At 41.0% G+C, this 18036-nt stretch overlaps 1 long non-coding RNA gene across 4 annotated transcripts in view; it reads left to right on the forward strand.

Annotated features, from left to right (window-relative positions):
- LOC137616472 (uncharacterized) overlaps positions 1 to 18036 on the forward strand; it is a 500855-nt gene that overhangs the window by 478257 nt on the left and 4562 nt on the right. For all 4 annotated transcript variants that reach the window (XR_011039434.1, XR_011039432.1, XR_011039435.1 and 1 more), the window contains 2 exons: positions 16247 to 16407; positions 17630 to 17804. This is a non-coding gene — a long non-coding RNA (uncharacterized lncRNA). The remainder of the gene's footprint in view (positions 1 to 16246; positions 16408 to 17629; positions 17805 to 18036) is intronic.

The following is an 18036-nucleotide window of genomic DNA, read 5'->3' on the forward strand; positions in this document are numbered from 1 at the left end:
ATGACCAGTATCGCTCGCCTTCAACCTACCGCAGACGGCTCTCCTCGTGAGGTGAACCTACTCCGTGCCCTTTGGATACGCCGTTTACCTGAACCTGTACGCGCTGCCATACCCGATGTCGATAGTTTACCCATAAAGGACTTGATGGCCAAAGCCGACGCCCTTATGGACAGCCACTTCAAGACCTCCATCAACGCCTCCACCCCTGATGACGAGGATGCCTATTCAACGTCAACCGAAGCTGACATGAATGCCGTAGGACATACACGCCTACCCCGTGACGTGCCGAAGCGGCGACAAAGCCGCCCACCACCCACCAATCACTCGCGCCCCAACGAACGACTTCTACAGCCACTTACTACCTCCCATCCGCCGCAGTTTTGCTACTACCACTTCAGATTCGGGGCAACCGCGAAGAAATGTGCCAAAGATTGTCAGTGGCCAAAAAACGTGTAAGTAGGCCATCGCTTGTGGCGGTGGCCTCCCATGTTTCTAATCTTTTCTTTTTACAGGATGCAGGAACGGGCGTGCGATTTTTGGTAGACACGGGTGCTTGTCGTTCTCTTTTGCCAAGGAAACTCTTCAAGGCACAACGTAGTCTGTCTACATCTGCCGACGTCCGCTTGGTAGCTGCCAACGGATCTGCGATACCCACCTACGGTTACGAGAACCTCACATTATCATTCGGAAACGGTAAATTCAATTGGAAGTTTCTCGTTGCTGACGTCACAATGCCAATCCTCGGTGCGGATTTCCTCTCTCATTTCCACCTTCTGGTCGATGTCGCCCACCGACGATTGGTCAACGCAGACTTGTACTTGTCGACACCTCTTCAACCCGCCCCCTCTAACCTCGCTCTCCACATCAGCGCACCCACGGATGCCTACGCCCACCTCCTCACGTCGTACCCGGAAGTTTTCCGTCCAGAACTTCGCCAAACGCCCACGGTTCCTGCCAAGCACGGTATTTATCACCAATCCACATTCGCAAAATTCAGACGTCTGGCACCGGAACGATTGGCAGCCACCAAACAGACGTTCGCCGAAATGGAGAAAATGGGCCTTTGCCAAAAGGCCTCCAGCCCATGGTCGTCACCCTTACACATCGTTCTGAAGAAAGACGGCTCCCTCCGTCCGTGCGGGGATTACAGGCGCCTGAACATGCAAACAGAACCGGATCACTACCCCCTCCCAAACATCGCCGATGTAACCTCCTACCTGCACAAAGCGAAGGTTTTCTCTACGCTCGACCTCCTGAAGGGGTATTATCAGGTGCCTATGAACCCAGAAGACATCCCCAAGACTGCCATCACCACTCCGTTTGGCACATACACCTTCAATTACTCCTGGTTTGGCCTTCGTAATGCTGGGGCAACGTTTCAACGTCTCATGGATGGCATCTTAGGGGACCTCCCTTTCTGTGTATGTTATGTGGACGACATACTTGTGTTCTCCTCCTCAAAAGAGGAACATCTCCGTCACCTGCGCATCGTGCTCGACCGCCTGCAACAAAACGGCCTTGTAGTCCGGTACGACAAGTGTACCTTTGGCGCCAACGAAGTGTCGTTCTTAGTGCACCGTATCACTCCTGAAGGAGTCCATCCCCTCCCTGAGAAGGTAGCAGCCGTTCAGAATTTCCCCGCGCCCTCGACCGTCAAAGCTCTGCAGGAATTCTTGGGCATGATCAACTATTATCACCGTTTTCTGCCAGCCATTGCCGCCACTCTTGCTCCCCTCTACGCCTCCCTCAAGGGCAAGCCAAAGGACCTGAAGTGGGGTCCCCTTCAAGAAGCAGCCTTCTGCAATGCAAAGAAGGCCCTATCAACTGCTGCGGCTCTCACTTTTCCTATCCCACACGCCCCTCGCCTTCTCTCCACCGATGTCAGCGACGTCGCTATTGGTGCAGTACTCGAGCAGGTGGTCAAAGGCTCGCCCCGCCCATTGGCCTTCTTCAGCAGAACACTGTCCAAGGCAGAATCGGGTTATTCTACCTTCGATCGAGAATTGCTGGTGGTGCACTTGGCTGTCCGTCACTTTCGCCATTTCTTAGAAGGTACGCCCTTCGTCATTCGCACAGACCACATGCCTCTGGTGCACGCCTTCACTCGACAGTCTGACGCCTGGTCCGCCCGTCAACGCCGACATCTCTCCGCCGTGGCTGAATACAATTGCACCCTCCAATACGTCCCTGGGAAAATTAATCCCGTTGCCGATGCCCTGTCAAGAAACACGTTGGCTGCCGTTCAACTGGGATTGGATTACAACGCCCTGGCTAAAGCCTAACGACAGGATCCAGAGTATCAAGCTTGTAGGACATCCTGCACGTCCCTCCGTTGGGAAGATTTTCCCCTCGAAGACTCCAACACCACCCTCCTCTGTGACGTCAGTACTGGTAGACCGCGACCTTGGATTCCTGCTCCCATGCGCCAACAGGTGTTTGATTTCATCCACGGCCTTTCACATCCCTCGTGCCGTTCTACTGCACAGCTGCTGAAGCCAAAGTTCATTTGGCACGGCATTTCTAAGGATGCTAAGGATTGGGTCCGCGCCTGTACTTCTTGCCAAACTTCCAAAGTACATCGACACACGGATTCAGGAGTGGGCACCTTTCCTCAACTTCAGCGTCATTTCGCACACATTCACGTCGACGTTGTAGGCCCCCTACCCACATCACAAGGACATCGTTACCTGTTTACCGTCATCGACCGCTCCACTCGTTGGCCTGAAGCCATTCCCATGGAAACTGCAACGTCCGCCTCATGTACATCTGCCTTACTCTCTGGATGGATTTCAAGATTCGGTATCCCTGAGCATATTACTTCTGACAGGGGAACCCCTTTCACCTCTCAATTGTGGACGTCATTAGCGAATCTCCTGGGCATCACCCTACATCAGACAACGGCCTACAACCCCACTGCCAATGGAATGGTTGAACGTTTTCATCGCACCCTCAAAGCAGCTTTGATGTCCCGCTGCAAGGATTGCAACTGGTTTACTCAGCTTCCCTGGGTCCTCCTTGGACTAAGGACCACTCCTAAAGACGCCCTCGACGTCTCGGCAGCCGAAATGGTGTATGGCGACCCGTTGGTCGTCCCTGCCGAATTTTTTCCTTCTACAACCTCCTCCGACGATCTCCAGCGCATACGTCACGTCGTGGGAAAATTTACTCCGTGCCGCCAGACTTACAAGCCCCCAGCGAAGCATCACATACCAACGGACTTGCACTCTACAACGCACGTCTTCCTGCGCAACGACACCAGCAAGCCACCACTAACGCCCCCTTACACGGGCCCTTTCCTTGTGATCCGACGCAGTCCGAAAGCATTCCTTCTAAACATTCGGGGCAAAGAAGACTGGGTCTCCATTGATCGTCTACAACCTGCTTATCTTCTGCTAGATGACCCGCTTACAGTTCGCCTCTCTAGATCAGGGCGCCCTATTTAACATGTACAGTATGTCATTTTTAGGGGGGGAGCCATGTACCAACCGTGTTTCACACAATTGTACATAATTCCTTTTGTATATATTATGCTTGTATCTTCGCTCTTCCCTCGCACTAAAACGAACATGAAAATTCATGTCTGGTTTTTCCTCTGTAATATTGTCTGGCTTGTGAACTTATGTCCTGTTGCCTTGAGGTTTTGTATATAAGGAGAGTGTTCCACAATAATATAACTCAGTCGTTTCTAACCTGCCTTTGAGTTCACACCCTTACTCGGCGCTGTCACAATATATAACTACCGGGTAAGTATGTTCAAAAATTTATTTTATTAATGAAAATATCATTTCACATTACAAAACTCATTGGTACTTATTTTAATCGATAACTTGGCTCATCTCACTTACATAAAAATACATTGGTAACAATGGACCTTATAACTACTAATTCATAATGAACACATTGACATAAGGACATTTACCACCCATACTACTCCCACTCATCTAGGGCAAAATCTGAGAGATAGCCAGGAGGGCGCCTAGTGCGACTTGTGTGTTGAGGCACCTCTGAGGTTGGCGTTTCTGCAGGTGTTCCTTTCGACGGTGCCTCTCCTGGGGTGGGCGGTTCTGTGGTTTGTTGCGGTTCAGTTGCAGGCTCCCTCCCCTGGACTTGTTCTGTATCCACTCGACTTCTTTCCGTTCTCTGGCTGGGGTCTCCAGGTGGGAGGGGGGTTCCTTGATTGATGGGAGTCTTACCATTCTCTTGCATGTTGAAGATGTGACGGCTTCCTTTATCGTGACAGGTGTTTGGACTGAATACTTTAGCTGCAGGAGCCAGGTGACGAGTCGACACAGTGGATTCCTTGCCGTCTTGGTGCGCAACACGAACCCATTGTGGGTTGACATGCAGGAGTCTAACTTCCTCGACCTCAGGTTCGTACTTGGATTTCCTAACCGTTTTCTTTAGAAGAGCTTGCGCATTTTCTGTCATCCACGATGGAGCAACCTGCCCGTATGTTGCTTTCCTGGGGTGCAGGAACATGCGCTCATGTGGTGTTTGGTTCGTAGCGACACACAGAAGGGACTTCATGCTGTGTATTGCTTGATCCAGGACAGCCTCCCACATTTCTATAGGGAGGGAGAGAGAAGCAAGAGCTAACCTTATGGTGCGCCACAAAATTCCATTGGCGCTCTCGATCTGGCCATTGCCACGGGGGTTATACGCAGACGAGTAGCTTGTAGCCACTCCATGGTCATGAAGGAACTTTTGGTACTCTGACGACACGAAAGCAGGTCCCCTGTCTGAATGAATATACTTGGGCAGGCCCCAAACTGAAAAGAGAGTAGACAAACATTTAATGGTGGTACTCGCTGAGGTGTCTTCTGTTGCAAAGGTGAACGGAAATCTGCTGTACTCGTCGATTATGTTGAGTATGTATCTGTTCTTTGTGGTGGACGGCATCGGACCTTTGAAGTCGATAGCCAGACGCTCGAATGGCCTGGTAGCTTTTATCAATGTTCCTGTTTCTTTGGAGAACTTAGGTTTGATCTTAGCATAGGTTTGACATTTACGTATGACAGTCCGAGCCTCTTCAATGGTAAAGGGTAAGTTTCTCCTGTCTTATGATGTGGGTCATCCTTCTGATTCCTAGATGACACAGGGGCTCGTGAAGCTGAGTCAGCTCGTCTCCTTGAGTACACGAAAGTGAAGCCACACATCTCGAGGCACGAGAGAGAGCGTCTGCTACTTGGTTCTTTGATCCAGGTCTGTATGTGATGTCGAAGTTGAAACAACTCGGTTCCAGCCTCCACCGCATTATTTTTTCATTCTTAATTTTGCCATAGTTCTTGGCTTCAAACATGAAACGCACCGATTGCTGATCAGTTATGAGTCTAAATTTACGTCCTAGCAGAAAGTGTCGCCATTTCTTGATGGCTCTACGATAGCACTTGCTTCGCGTTCCACTTCCGATTGTCGTTTCTCCTATTCTGAGAGCGAGCGAGAAAAGAAGGCCACTGGTTTTCCTTCTTTTGTCAATGAGGCTGCAAACGGCGTCAGCAGAGGCGTCTGTTTCAACTACAAAGACTGCTTCGTCCTCTATAGCAGCAAGGGAAGCTTGAGATATTTCATTCTTTAGTTCTTAGAGTGCTTGTTCTGCGGATTTGGCCATCGGAAAAGTTTTCACTTCGATTAAAGGTCGAATTTTCTGGGAGAAGTTCGGTACCCACTTTGCATAGTGGGATAAGAGTCGTAACGTTCTTTTGAGACTAGGGGTACTGTCCGGAGGGTTCATCTCCAGCACCGGACGCATTCTCTCCGGGTCAGGTAGGACTTGGTGATCATTCACTACATGGCCCAAAATTGAGATTGATGTTTGAGCATAAACACTTTTCTTGTCATTTATGGTAAGTCCATACTTCAATGCAGTTTCTTGAAAGCGTTTCAGATTTCTGTCGTGTTCTTCACGTGTGTGACCGCAGACCTTGATGTCATCTATGTAGGCGAACGTACCCTCTAGTTGTTCCTTACCAATAATTTTGTCGAGAACTCGTGAGTTCGAACAGCCTTCCATCTGCTTCGAATGCTGTGAATTTCCGATCAGCCATGTTCAATGGTATTTGATGATATGCTGCCTTCAAGTCTATGGAGCTGAAATACTGGTAAGTAGAAATTTTCTCAATCACCTCGGTGATCCCTGGAACAGGATAAGCAATTAGGTTGGTGAATCTGTCTATGACCAATCTTTTCTTGTCACACTGATCGACGACTACCACTTGAGCTCTCCACAAACTGCGACTCCGTGTGATGATGCCCTCCTCTAGCAGCCTTTTTACTTCTTTCTTGATGAACTCGGAGTCCTCTTTTGGAATACCTTTTGGATTTCACCTGTATCGGGTGACAGTCAACTGTCAGATTGTCGAAGATGGCTGGCGGTTCAATGTGAGCTGCTATCAGAGCACAAGGTGACTGGATGCTTAGCTCCAAATGCGGTAGCGTCCCACCAAAGTCTACGCTGACTTGCTTGTGTAACTGTAGGAAGTCATGTCCCAAAATGACTGGAGCCACGCAATCATCCATCATTTGTAGACAAAACTCAGGGTATACTCTTCCACTTACGGTTAGATCGTAATTGCAACACTTGTTAAGTTTCATTGTCTGTTTGGCAGCCATGGTTATGCTGCAGGCTGAAGAATGAGTCACAGAGTTCATAGCCTTAGCTACTTTGGCATCTATAAAGCTTTTAAATGCTCTAGTGTCGACCAGCCCGTCCAGGGCTTCGCCTCCATTCAGTTCTACAGGTAGGACAGTTCTGTAAACACTTCGTAATGCAGGAGAAGCTGCAGCCACAGCGGCCCCTGTCATGGAAGCAGGGGTGGACTGTGGCAGGGTGTCTGGGACTATTCTAGCTACAAGATTAGAGTTAGTTGATTTACCATTATTGTTCCATCGTTTTCTTTGCGACTTGCAGACACAAGCATAATACTTACCTTCTGACAGTTGGAACATGAGGCTTTCTTGGCTGGGCAGTGGGCTCTGGGATGTAGGGATACTCCACAAAAGAAGCACCTCTGATGGCGGCATCACACTCACTTGGATTCGGGGAGTCACTCATTTCGATCAGAAAACTGTTGGGATCTGTTTTGGGTTTTGCCTGATCATCTATCAATGCTGCCACTGTGGTATTGGTTCCACTTGCATAAGACGCTGAGTGCAGTTGAGCCATTTCCAGTGCACGGGCTTGTTTCACAGCTGTGGATAAGTCCAAGGATAAGTTCTCTAACAGTCTCTGTCAGATTGCATTAGATGCTATACCCGTGATGTATGAATCTCTGATGGCCAGTTCTTCAGCCTGAGTAGCTGTACAATCAGTGAAGCTAAATTCCGAGGCCAGACCTTTGAAGTTATCCAAAAAAGCATCTAGAGTCTCGCCACTGTTGCTTGCAGGTGGCTAATTTGTATCAGGTAAACACCTCACTTTTCTGTTTCACAAATCTAGCCTTCAACAGGCTTATGGCAGTGGCATGTGGTGGCACTTTTGATGATCTTAAACAGTTTACTAGATACGTGAGCACGAAGCAAGGCCAACTTATCTGGATTCAAGTCTGGGTTGATGGCCGCACAGAACGCCTCAAAGTTACCATGCCACATACTGTAATCCATTTGTCCTCCGCATCGGCTGATTCTTGGTCCACATCAATCGGGCTGGGCCTCAGAAACTTGTCCATGGTGAATATTAAGCCAATAGATTGTGGAATACCAAACACAGTTGCTGGAACGTTGGCTTTATTCGGCTTAGAGTTGTGACAAGGTGTTGGCCAAGCCGTTACAGTGCCAGAGACTCAATGTTGCCAGGCAAGCATACGAACACCAGCAGTCACTGTTACCAATTCACACCACAGGAAGTGATATAACACTTCAAACATTTGCTACTGCTTCTAAGCTAGGTCTGAAAGGTAGAGGCATTGAAATGAATATCACTAAGGTAGGACGAAAGGTAGAAATTATAAAGAGTAAATAATATGTAATCAAGGACGAAAGGTAGAAATTATAAAGAGTAAAGAATATGTAATCAAAGTGACTGATCTCGAAGAGGAACATTGGTATATCACTGCTTACGGCATAGAAGAGATAACATCTGAAATATGTAAGGTAGACCTGACAAATATCGTTCTTTTGTTTGACGATATCAGTCTTTCTGATCTGGAACGTCCATCTGGCGAAATAGTTGTTTGTAGGATCTGATTGGTGTACACTTATGCCACAAGTCAAACAGTGTTAGGCATTCACAATTGATGCAAAACATATTCGGAAATTGCATACGAGGCTCCCATCTGTCAATCAAGTTTGAATCTTCGAACAATAGTTTGAACGTCAAAGTTAACAAGGTGTCTAGTGTGGTTAATGCAGAGGAAATTAATGTTAATAATCATGAAATTTTAAGGTTGGAATTAGATAAATTTTTCAACATTGAAAGCTTGGGCACATACTGTATACCAAAATGTGGAGGATGCAAATGTGGATCATGCACATTAGGTGATAAAAGTTACACAATCAAAGAAGAAAAGGAGTTTGCCATGATTTCATAGGGGTTAGAACATAACTAAGGAGAAATATCGGACTGTTCAATATCCCATGATTATAGACCCTAATGAGCTTCCTAATAATGTTGCTGTGGCTATTGCAAGAATAAAATTAACATAGAAGAGATTAAATAAGCTAGGTCATAAATATACACAACTGTATAATAATCAAATACAAGATATGTTGAGTAGAGGTGTTGCTAGAAAATTATCTTGAAAGGAAATGAATGAATGTGATGGTTCTATACACTACATTCATCACCGTGAATTATTGAAACAAACTTCAACCTCAACCCCAGTCAGAAGAGTGTTCAATTCTTCAGCAAATTACAAGGGTCAGGGTCACAGACTTAATGATTATTGGGCAAAAGGACCAAATGTTTTGAATGACTAGTGGAAATTTTATTAAGGTTCTGTCGGAACAATATAGCAGCTGTAGGGGATATATCCAAGATGTACAATGCTGTAAGATTGAGAGAATTAGAACACCACATGTGGTTATATAAGGTGGAGCCCAGAAAGGGACTCTTATGTATCACAATTGATCCTTGTTAAGAACAGAATTTCGCCCACCAAAAAACTGACAATACCTAGATTAGAGTTATGCGGTGCCATACTGTATGTAGATTAAGAGCTATAATTGAGAAACAAAGTGATTGGACATTCAAATATATTGTGCACATGGTTGACTCATTCATTGTAAGAGCACAGATTCAGAAAGAATCTTATGGATTTGATACCTTTGTACCCAACAGGTTGGCAGAAATTCAATCTAAAACAGACCCCACTGAATGTTGGTGGGTCAATAGTAAGATTGGCATTGTTATGACTTGTAGAGAAAAGCTGCGAGGAAGAAAAAACTAGTATGATTAACACAAGTGGGTTTAGCAATTACACAAGATTACTGCGAGTTACTGCAAGAGTTATTGCAGCAATTAAAGTAAGTTAGAATCTGATTGGAGGAAAGCCTACCGTCATTTGGGTCCAAGTATAGACAATGGTATCATATCTGTTGGTGAGAGAATTGCAAATTGGCTAAAGGAAAATTGGAACCAAGACAGATTTATTTTGATGCCGTCAAATAATTACTTAATCAAATTATATGTTCACTTACATAATAGTGACCACAGCGGAGTCGAAACTACTTTGGCTAAATTACAATGAAAGTATTGGATTATTAGTTCTTGAAGACTAGTAAGATCTATTAAGAACAAATGAATCACATGTAAAAGACTAAGTGCTCCAATTGTTGTTCAGAAGATGGGTCAAGTTGCCTAGGAAAGATTGTTCCTACTCCACCTTTCTATCATACAGTACTTCAATAGACTTATTTGGCCCTCTTACTAGTAGAGATACAGTTAGAACATATGAAAAGGCTTATGGGGTAATATTCAATTGCCTTGTTTCACCAGCAGTATATGTAGATTTGGCATAAAGTTATGATACAAAGGGTTTCTTGGCAGTTTTCCACAGATTTATAAAAATTAGAGGATATCCTAAGATCATACATTCTGATTTTGGAAGTCGATTAGTTGCTGCTTGCAAGGAACTCAGTTTAGAGTTTAGACTAAGTCAAAGCTTCAAGAATATGGTGCTAACGGTGGTACTACTTGGATTTTCAAAAAGTCTGCTGATGCTCCTTGGCATAATAGATGTAGCGAAACACTAATAAAATCTGTCAAATGTGTTATACTCATTGCTATTGGAGATAATAAACTGACATTCGAAGAAATGCAAACAGTGCTTTTTGAAGTAGCTGATTTATTGAATTCCAGACCGATTGGCATCAAACCTGGCAGTGACTATAAACTTGGATCATATTTATGTCCCAATGAGTTGATATTAGGCCGAGCAAGTAGTAAAGTTCAAGCATATATGAAATTTGTAGATCAAAACTATAAGGATAGGTTAGAATTCATGCAACGTATTATCAACTGTTTTTGGAAAAAGTGGCAGAGACTATTTTCCAACTTTAACAACACCGTACGTGGGCAATGGAAACTTGTCCAGGTAAAATCAGTTAGAGATGTTACTGTTCGATACAAAATTCCAAGACCAGGAAGTCTATACAAAGACCAAGATGATGCGTGTGTAATAGAATTTTTTCGCGTTACGAAGTATAGCGAAAAATAATTGTCCTAACGACATGTAAGCAGATCTTAAGTGTCTTGTTACTCAAGTTCAGTTGTTATGTAGGCAGTGGCCAATGAGAATTTAGTGTTGGGTGAAACGTATTCGATGTTTGAAGAGGTATTTAGGAAGTGGTCACTTTCTAGCGCACGCTAGCCCGAGCAAGTCGAATTTATTAGCCAGGACGCCAGGCAGGGTCAAATACAGCTTCAGATGTGAATAGTGTTTTCACGTTAGCAATCAGAATGCTGAAACCGTTTCAAGAAGTGATGGACAATCTATTATCCGGTTTCCAGCAGAATATTCAACAAGTATCCGCACCTCGTTAAAGTATGATGGAAAACCATTTGAATGAGCATCGCGTTATTTTGAGGAAACTGATACGAAAATGTTAGCATTAGATGCGATTGTTTATCAACTTGGAGGACAAGGAACATCTAAAACTGCTGCAGAAACGAGTTAGTACGCAAAGAGCAGCATCGCCGAAAGTGTCAAGCTAGTTAAAGATAGAGGGAAAGTGTGGATTCATATCAACTTTGATGGAAGAGGTCTAGAGCTCAATAAAGGCCGAGAGTTGACATTGGAGCCAGGAATGTACCAAGAAAGACGTCGAAAAGATAAGTGAAAATATAGCTGTTTTTATTTTGTATACTTAGCAGTTGGTACAAGGAAATTGGAACATTGTGTTTATTTTATTGTTTTAATCGCCTGTTGGTTGTTGTTATTCACAATACATTGAACAGAATTAGATTGGGTCCGGTAAGATAGTCATTGACGTCTAAAAGGGCGATCACAAAATTCCATTTCAAAACCGTTACTGTGGTTGTTGGATTGGGTAACAATAGGTCAGAAAGGGACGAATCAGAATTTATTAAAAGAGAATGGGTGACACTGGTATCAGAAAAACTAAGAAATAATTCCTTTGACGGTGACCAAGAATGGAAATGGTAAGCAAAGGCTGGTTTTTTATTACAAACTTTTTAAGGATTTAATCAGTCTACAGTCTGCTTATCGCATAGAAATCTATTAAAACTTTGCCAATATCATTCTCATTGGGGAAAAATTTTTAAAAAAAAAATTTTATAATGGATTTTCTTTAGATATTTTTGAAGCGGCGGTACATCTTTACTAAAGTTCTTAAGTCTGTTAGATATTGGAGATCTAAGGCAGTGAAGATTGAAGTATTTTTAGATGATGGCATAGCTGCGGATGGTTGATTTGAAGGGGCATTGGATGCTAGCTATTTACTTTAAAAGCTTCAAGATTTGGATTTATTTACAAGAAAGTATAATTGGTTTTCAGACTCTAAATTGTATTTGGAAAGGTTTACAGAGGACGAATACTGAAGGCGAATTTCGTAACTACAGTATTAGGATAAACTATGTCGTTAAAGACCTTGTTTAGATGCCAAACATTCTGAATTAACAAAAACGTTATTTTAACGAATATCTTTTGGACAGAATTGTCTGTTACATAATTTCCACGAAATTTGTCGTGAAAGGTATTGTTAAAATGAAAACGATAAAGTATTTCTGTAATTTTACATATTGAGCAAAGCTAGTTGAGAACTTAATGAAGAAATATCAGATGCTCTGGTTGAGATCACGTTTTGACGCAGAAATTCATTCTTTTTATTTTGGTCGTTACTTTAACTATATACTTGCATCAGACTTATTTAACCTATTACTTCATTGTGACGCCTAAGATGTAGGCAGTTTATCACTATATTGTGACGCCTAAAATGTAGGCAGTTTATCACTATATTGTGACGCCTAAAATGTAGGCAGTTTATCACTATATTGTGACGCCTCAGATGTAGGCAGTTTTTCACTATATTGTGACGCCTCAGATGTAGGCAGTTTATCACTATATTGTGACGCCTCAGATGTAGGCAGTTTATCACTATATTGTGACGCCTCAGATGTAGGCAGTTTATCACTATATTGTGACGCCTCAGATGTAGGCAGTTTATCACTATATTGTGACGCCTAAGATGTAGGCAGTTTATCACTCTATTGCAACGCCTAAGATGTAGGCAGTTAATTAATATATTGTGACGCATCAGATGTAGGCAATTTATCACATTGCGAAGCCTCGGATGTAGGCAATCTTATAAATATATTGCGACGCCTCATAGGAAATTTACCGCTATATTGTGACTCCTCAGATTTAATAGTTATATTGTGACGCCTCTGGTGTTGGGAAATTTATATGTTGTGACACCTCAGTAGTAGGTTTGGAGTAATTCTGAAGTTTTTAGCGATGAATACAGCGCATTTTTTTTTATATCATGAAAAGAGTGGTTGGAAACTGGACAGCAAATTAATCTTTAAAATTAAACATGAAGGAGCAGGAGGCAGTCGACAGAATTATGTAAAGTACTTTGGCAATGTTTGAACGTTGTTCCAGATAAAATTTTCGATTTTAATGCAAGTAGGTAGCAAAAAGCCAGATTTGGAAATCATAGAAAACCAAAGAATTTAAACTTGTACTGAATACACTGTTCAGGTCATCAATGTATGTAAGCCCAGAAAGAGTACAAAAGAGCGGATTTTTTGAAGTGTTGTCAACTAACGTGGATGAATGGTCAATTCTTGTTTACATTTTTCAGAGTTATGGACTTGTGAGAGTTATTCATTCTTTAGACTGTTTTGCTACTTTTAAAAATATGTTGAGGTTTTTTAATCTCTAATATTGGTGTCCAGGTACAGAGGCAATTGATGCTTTAACTTGAGGTTTGGTGCTTTATACCAAAGGTTATTAATAAAATGGAGGTAAAAATTCTTAAGTAGAATATTCCAGAGTGAAAGTCCTCTCCATCTTGACTGTTCATATTAACGAGGGAAACTTTATTGTTAAACTTTGAGTGTTTACGTAACAAAAGTTTTATTACACGGCAGATAAGGAGAGAAAAAAAAAAAAAGAAAGGAAATTTTTCGCTGAAATTTAACTTTGATATAGAAGGTAAAGGTTTTTGAAATTACAAGTATATATGTACATTGTTTTATTTTTGGAATCTGCTTTCCAGGATCGTGAATGCAATGAAATGCCAGCAGTCGTCTTTAACGGTGGCATCTAATTTGGACAGGAAATTGGGGGACCTCAGTTGTCATGGGCATCTTATATCATCGATGAATGACAGCACCGACAAGGCCTACCAACTTGTCTTTCAACAAAGAGAAGCTTTCAATAATGGTCACGAGCAAAGCGAAATGCCATTGTATGTTGCTTTATTTATGACGCTTTTATTAGATTCCGGCGCTTTAGTAATCTCCAGTGATCAAGCTATTTATGCCATAACGTGCATGCATGAAATGAGTGGTTACATAGATCCAACGGAAAATTCACTTGTTAAATCTTTGCAAGCACCTGTGAAACATTAAGCTGGTAGATCGGTGCATACAAAGGATCTTTTTGATAATATGGTGTTGCAGAATCTGTGCGGATTATGTTTTCCTATATTGAAAAACTTCTTTATTATTTTGATATATCATTAAAGTTTTCTTATCTGAGATTTGGGGAATTAAGTTTATTGTAATTTGAAGATTTCTTAGTTGAACAGAAAAAAAAAAAATGAAAAATCACCAATACTGTGAAGTTTTTGATATCGGAAGTTGTCACAAATGCTTTTCCATATTTGATGTCTTTTGCTTGATACAGAGGAAGCTGGAATGATTTTGTCCTTTGATCGATTTATCTTTAAGAAGTTAAAGCTCCTGTAATGTAACCAAACAGAATTTTTTGTTAAAACTGTGGCTACAAGTTCAAACATCGCAAACGATAACGTCAAGGATAGGTGTCTTCATAGACATGAGTGTTGGTAGTCTGTTTCAAGTAAACATGTTTGTCAAAGGCTTCAAAAAGAGGTTAAATGTGTAAATCATACAATCGGAACATTTATTTCTTTCTCTCCATTTCTTTCCTTCTCTCCCTTTCTTTGGTATTATCTAGGGTCAACCGGCACGGTGCGCTATAATGCAATTTAATGTTTTATTATGTTTATACCTGTAGAGAATGCGGAGTGAAGTGAGGACTAGAATTTTTTCGCGTTACGAAGTATAGCGAAAAATAATTGTCCTAACGACATGTAAGCAGATCTTAAGTGTCTTGTTACTCAAGTTCAGTTGTTATGTAGGCAGTGGCCAATGAGAATTTAGTGTTGGGTGAAACGTATTCGATGTTTGAAGAGGTATTTAGGAAGTGGTCACTTTCTAGCGCACGCTAGCCCGAGCAAGTCGAATTTATTATTAATATTATTATAATTATTATTTGTTAGTAGTACAAGAGTGAGGTTCCACCACTCAAATTTGAGTTACTCTGCATTATTGCCGTGGATACACAGGTTTCCATAGTTTTTTCAAAACTTGAGATTTTGTTTTTTATCTATGGTTTTTCCTGGGCGGCAGAGGAGGCTTATATGTTAATTTGAAAGTTTGTTCATTTTGTTTTAAATATGCACTGCTATATCAGTACAGAAGTTTGTAAAAGTTATTAGAATGTGATGTTACATCTATATTGTTTTCTAAAAGTATGATTCAGTGGAAAAATAAACCTGGCGTCAACCGGCACGGTGCGCTATAATGCAGGCACGGTGCGCTATAATGTAGGGTCAACCGGCACGGTGCGCTATAATGCAATTTAATGTTTTATTATGTTTATACCTGTAGAGAATGCGGAGTGAAGTGAGGACATAGATCTGTACATAGGTTAGTTGTTGTTCTTCCTATTGAAGAAAATTGCTAATTTGGGTAGGGGGAGTGTATCGACTGTGAAGATATTGATTTGAATACTTAAGCATTGTGTGTTTATTACGTTTAAACGTAATAAACACACACATGAATTATTTTAAAATGCTGTACTTTCATTATGTAGAATGTTTAGTATTCTTTAGGCTAAATTATTTGTATTTCAAGGGGCTGAGTATTCTGTGGATTTCTTGTGCGCTGCCGAGTCTTTGTCTGGATAGGTAGCCGAGTCCAGGTTTGACGAGCTCATGTAAAACTTTGGTCTTTCACGAACAGTTGCCGGCCGAGGCATGCCTACTGTCTGGACGGGTTATTGTTTCCCTGTGCCGTAGAGTAATTGGCGACGGATTATTGGTGCCCAGTGAAAGGCTTTGAGATTTAGTACTTGACTTTATTGAAATATTTTAAATGATTGTTTCAGGTGTTAGAGCTGTTGCGTAGCAATGCTACGCAGTAACTACCTAATTATACAAACGTACATGTTTATTTTGTTTTTGTTCAATATTGTATTGTACATAGTTTACAATGTTACGTTAGCCTTAAAGGCTCATTGTTTGAAGTTTTAAGTTTATTTAAATTACTTAATTATCTCATTATGGTATGTACTTTCCAAGAATAGTTTTGCGGATTGTAGTTTTTTAATTTATTAACCAAATTTATTTTAAGATTTTTTGTAGTATTTTCGATTACTTTTTTCATGTTGAAACTCGTCAATAAAGAGCATTGCAACATCTTTTGTGACTTTCACTGTACTATGAAGCTGAAAGTCAAATTAGATGGACTCCATATTAGATGTAGGCTAGGGGATTTTAAGTCTGTGGATACACATTTATAAGTTTTCTTCCTCCTCAGATTGTGACATATTCAATGGAAGAAAAAAGTAGCAGTAAATCAACAAAGTTTCATTCAGGAAAGGGTGGAATTGTTTGTGTTCAAATTGACATATCCAGGCTAACTTGAAGTAATGGCAGAACTGTATACAAACCAAAAATACTACTGTATAATAGATGAAAGTAAGGAATTAACTTTAATATTGTTAATAGCAAGTAATGCTAATTATCAGATGGTAACTGCATGATTATCATAGTAGATCTTTATAATTTCTAGTTGTTCCTACACTAAATACAAACCCTCATTCTTTACTATAGGAGCAGAGGTGTTACCACTGCTCCTATAGTAAAGAATTCGGGTTTGTATGTTAGGAAAAATACAAACTCTGTTATAAGTTTGTCATTTTTTAACGCCATTGAGTTGCCTTTATTATAAAAATAGCAGTTCTACTAATGCTTCCAGATTTTATATTGGTTATGAATGTAGTATCTTTTTATATCCATTGCAGAACTCATAATTGATAATGTAAAGTTGCCTCTTATTTTATTTTTTGTTCATGTAATAGTTTCATTACTATCTTATGAACATATTATACAGTATGCCTTAAATTTGTATCTCGAATGTCCCCAAATGTACAATTGTCACACTATGTTCACATCCTTACATTTTGCAAACCCGGATTGATCCTAAAAAGTTCTGTCTACCGATTCCAGAAGTGGAAAGTATTTGCCCATCAGAAGACAAGATTGAGAGACACTCAGTTTTAATCTAGTGTTATTGCAGAAAGGCTACCCAAATCATTCATAGGTTTTCTCCGTACTTAATAGTGTCTTTGAAAATACCTTTTGCCAAGTTTCAAAGGTCTAGAAACAGTAATTTTACAAGTTGCTTGAATTCAAATAAATCTTTCACTTTGGAAAGAACCACACTTCCTCAAAATAAAGGAACCAATATGCAAGATTCCTAATTGAGAGTTTTCACCTTATAAGCTGTTGATAAGCTCTTTTGTATTTAGTAAGAAGTAAAACCAAATAAGGTTTGAAAGCTCTGAGATACTTTTCTATGCACCCATTTTTGTAGTACAAATGTTGACTGCTCATTTATTGCGAGTTAAATGATAGTTCACCAATTTCTTCTTTGCAATGTTACCAGTAACCTTACTACCTAACTTTTTTCTTATATAATTATTTTATTCACTTCGGCTACAGCCAATGAAACAGTCATGTTTGCAGCATAGGACTGACTTCTAACCGATATTGATTATCTTATTAGCTCCTTATTTATTCCTAGGCTCTAACATGTTTTGTATCGAGCTAAAAAGAATTCCATTAATATTAGATGCAAGGGAGGGGGGAGGGGATTTCAAATACAGATATAAATTTGATATATTTTTGTTTTCTTCAGATCTGGACATACTCCAAGTGGAAATAATAGAAGAAAAAAATAGATGCAGTGACTTTTATACCATTTATGAAAACAAGAAAGAACTTTGCATTCCAATTAGTATGACCTTGGCAGCTTGGCAAAATATTGCCTGAAAATATTGCAAACTCAATATACCCTTTTATGCCAGAATGAGGTAAGGATTCCACTTGGGTTGACATGTTTTTTGATAGTATGATTTGTGATCTTTCATTTTTATTTGAGAATATCATGAAATTGCTGACTATATTTAGTTTAAAATAGAATTCATACAATTCTTCAAGTGTAAGGTAGTTTTTATGTGATAACTTTATTGAACTTAACCTCAAGCTCATAAATAATGTATAAAGTTGTGCTTATACATAATTGCTTATGTTATCACAATCCCA

The sequence above is a fragment of the Palaemon carinicauda genome, chromosome 22 (genome assembly GCF_036898095.1).
Source record: "Palaemon carinicauda isolate YSFRI2023 chromosome 22, ASM3689809v2, whole genome shotgun sequence".
Classification (NCBI taxonomy): Eukaryota; Metazoa; Arthropoda; class Malacostraca; order Decapoda; family Palaemonidae; genus Palaemon; species Palaemon carinicauda.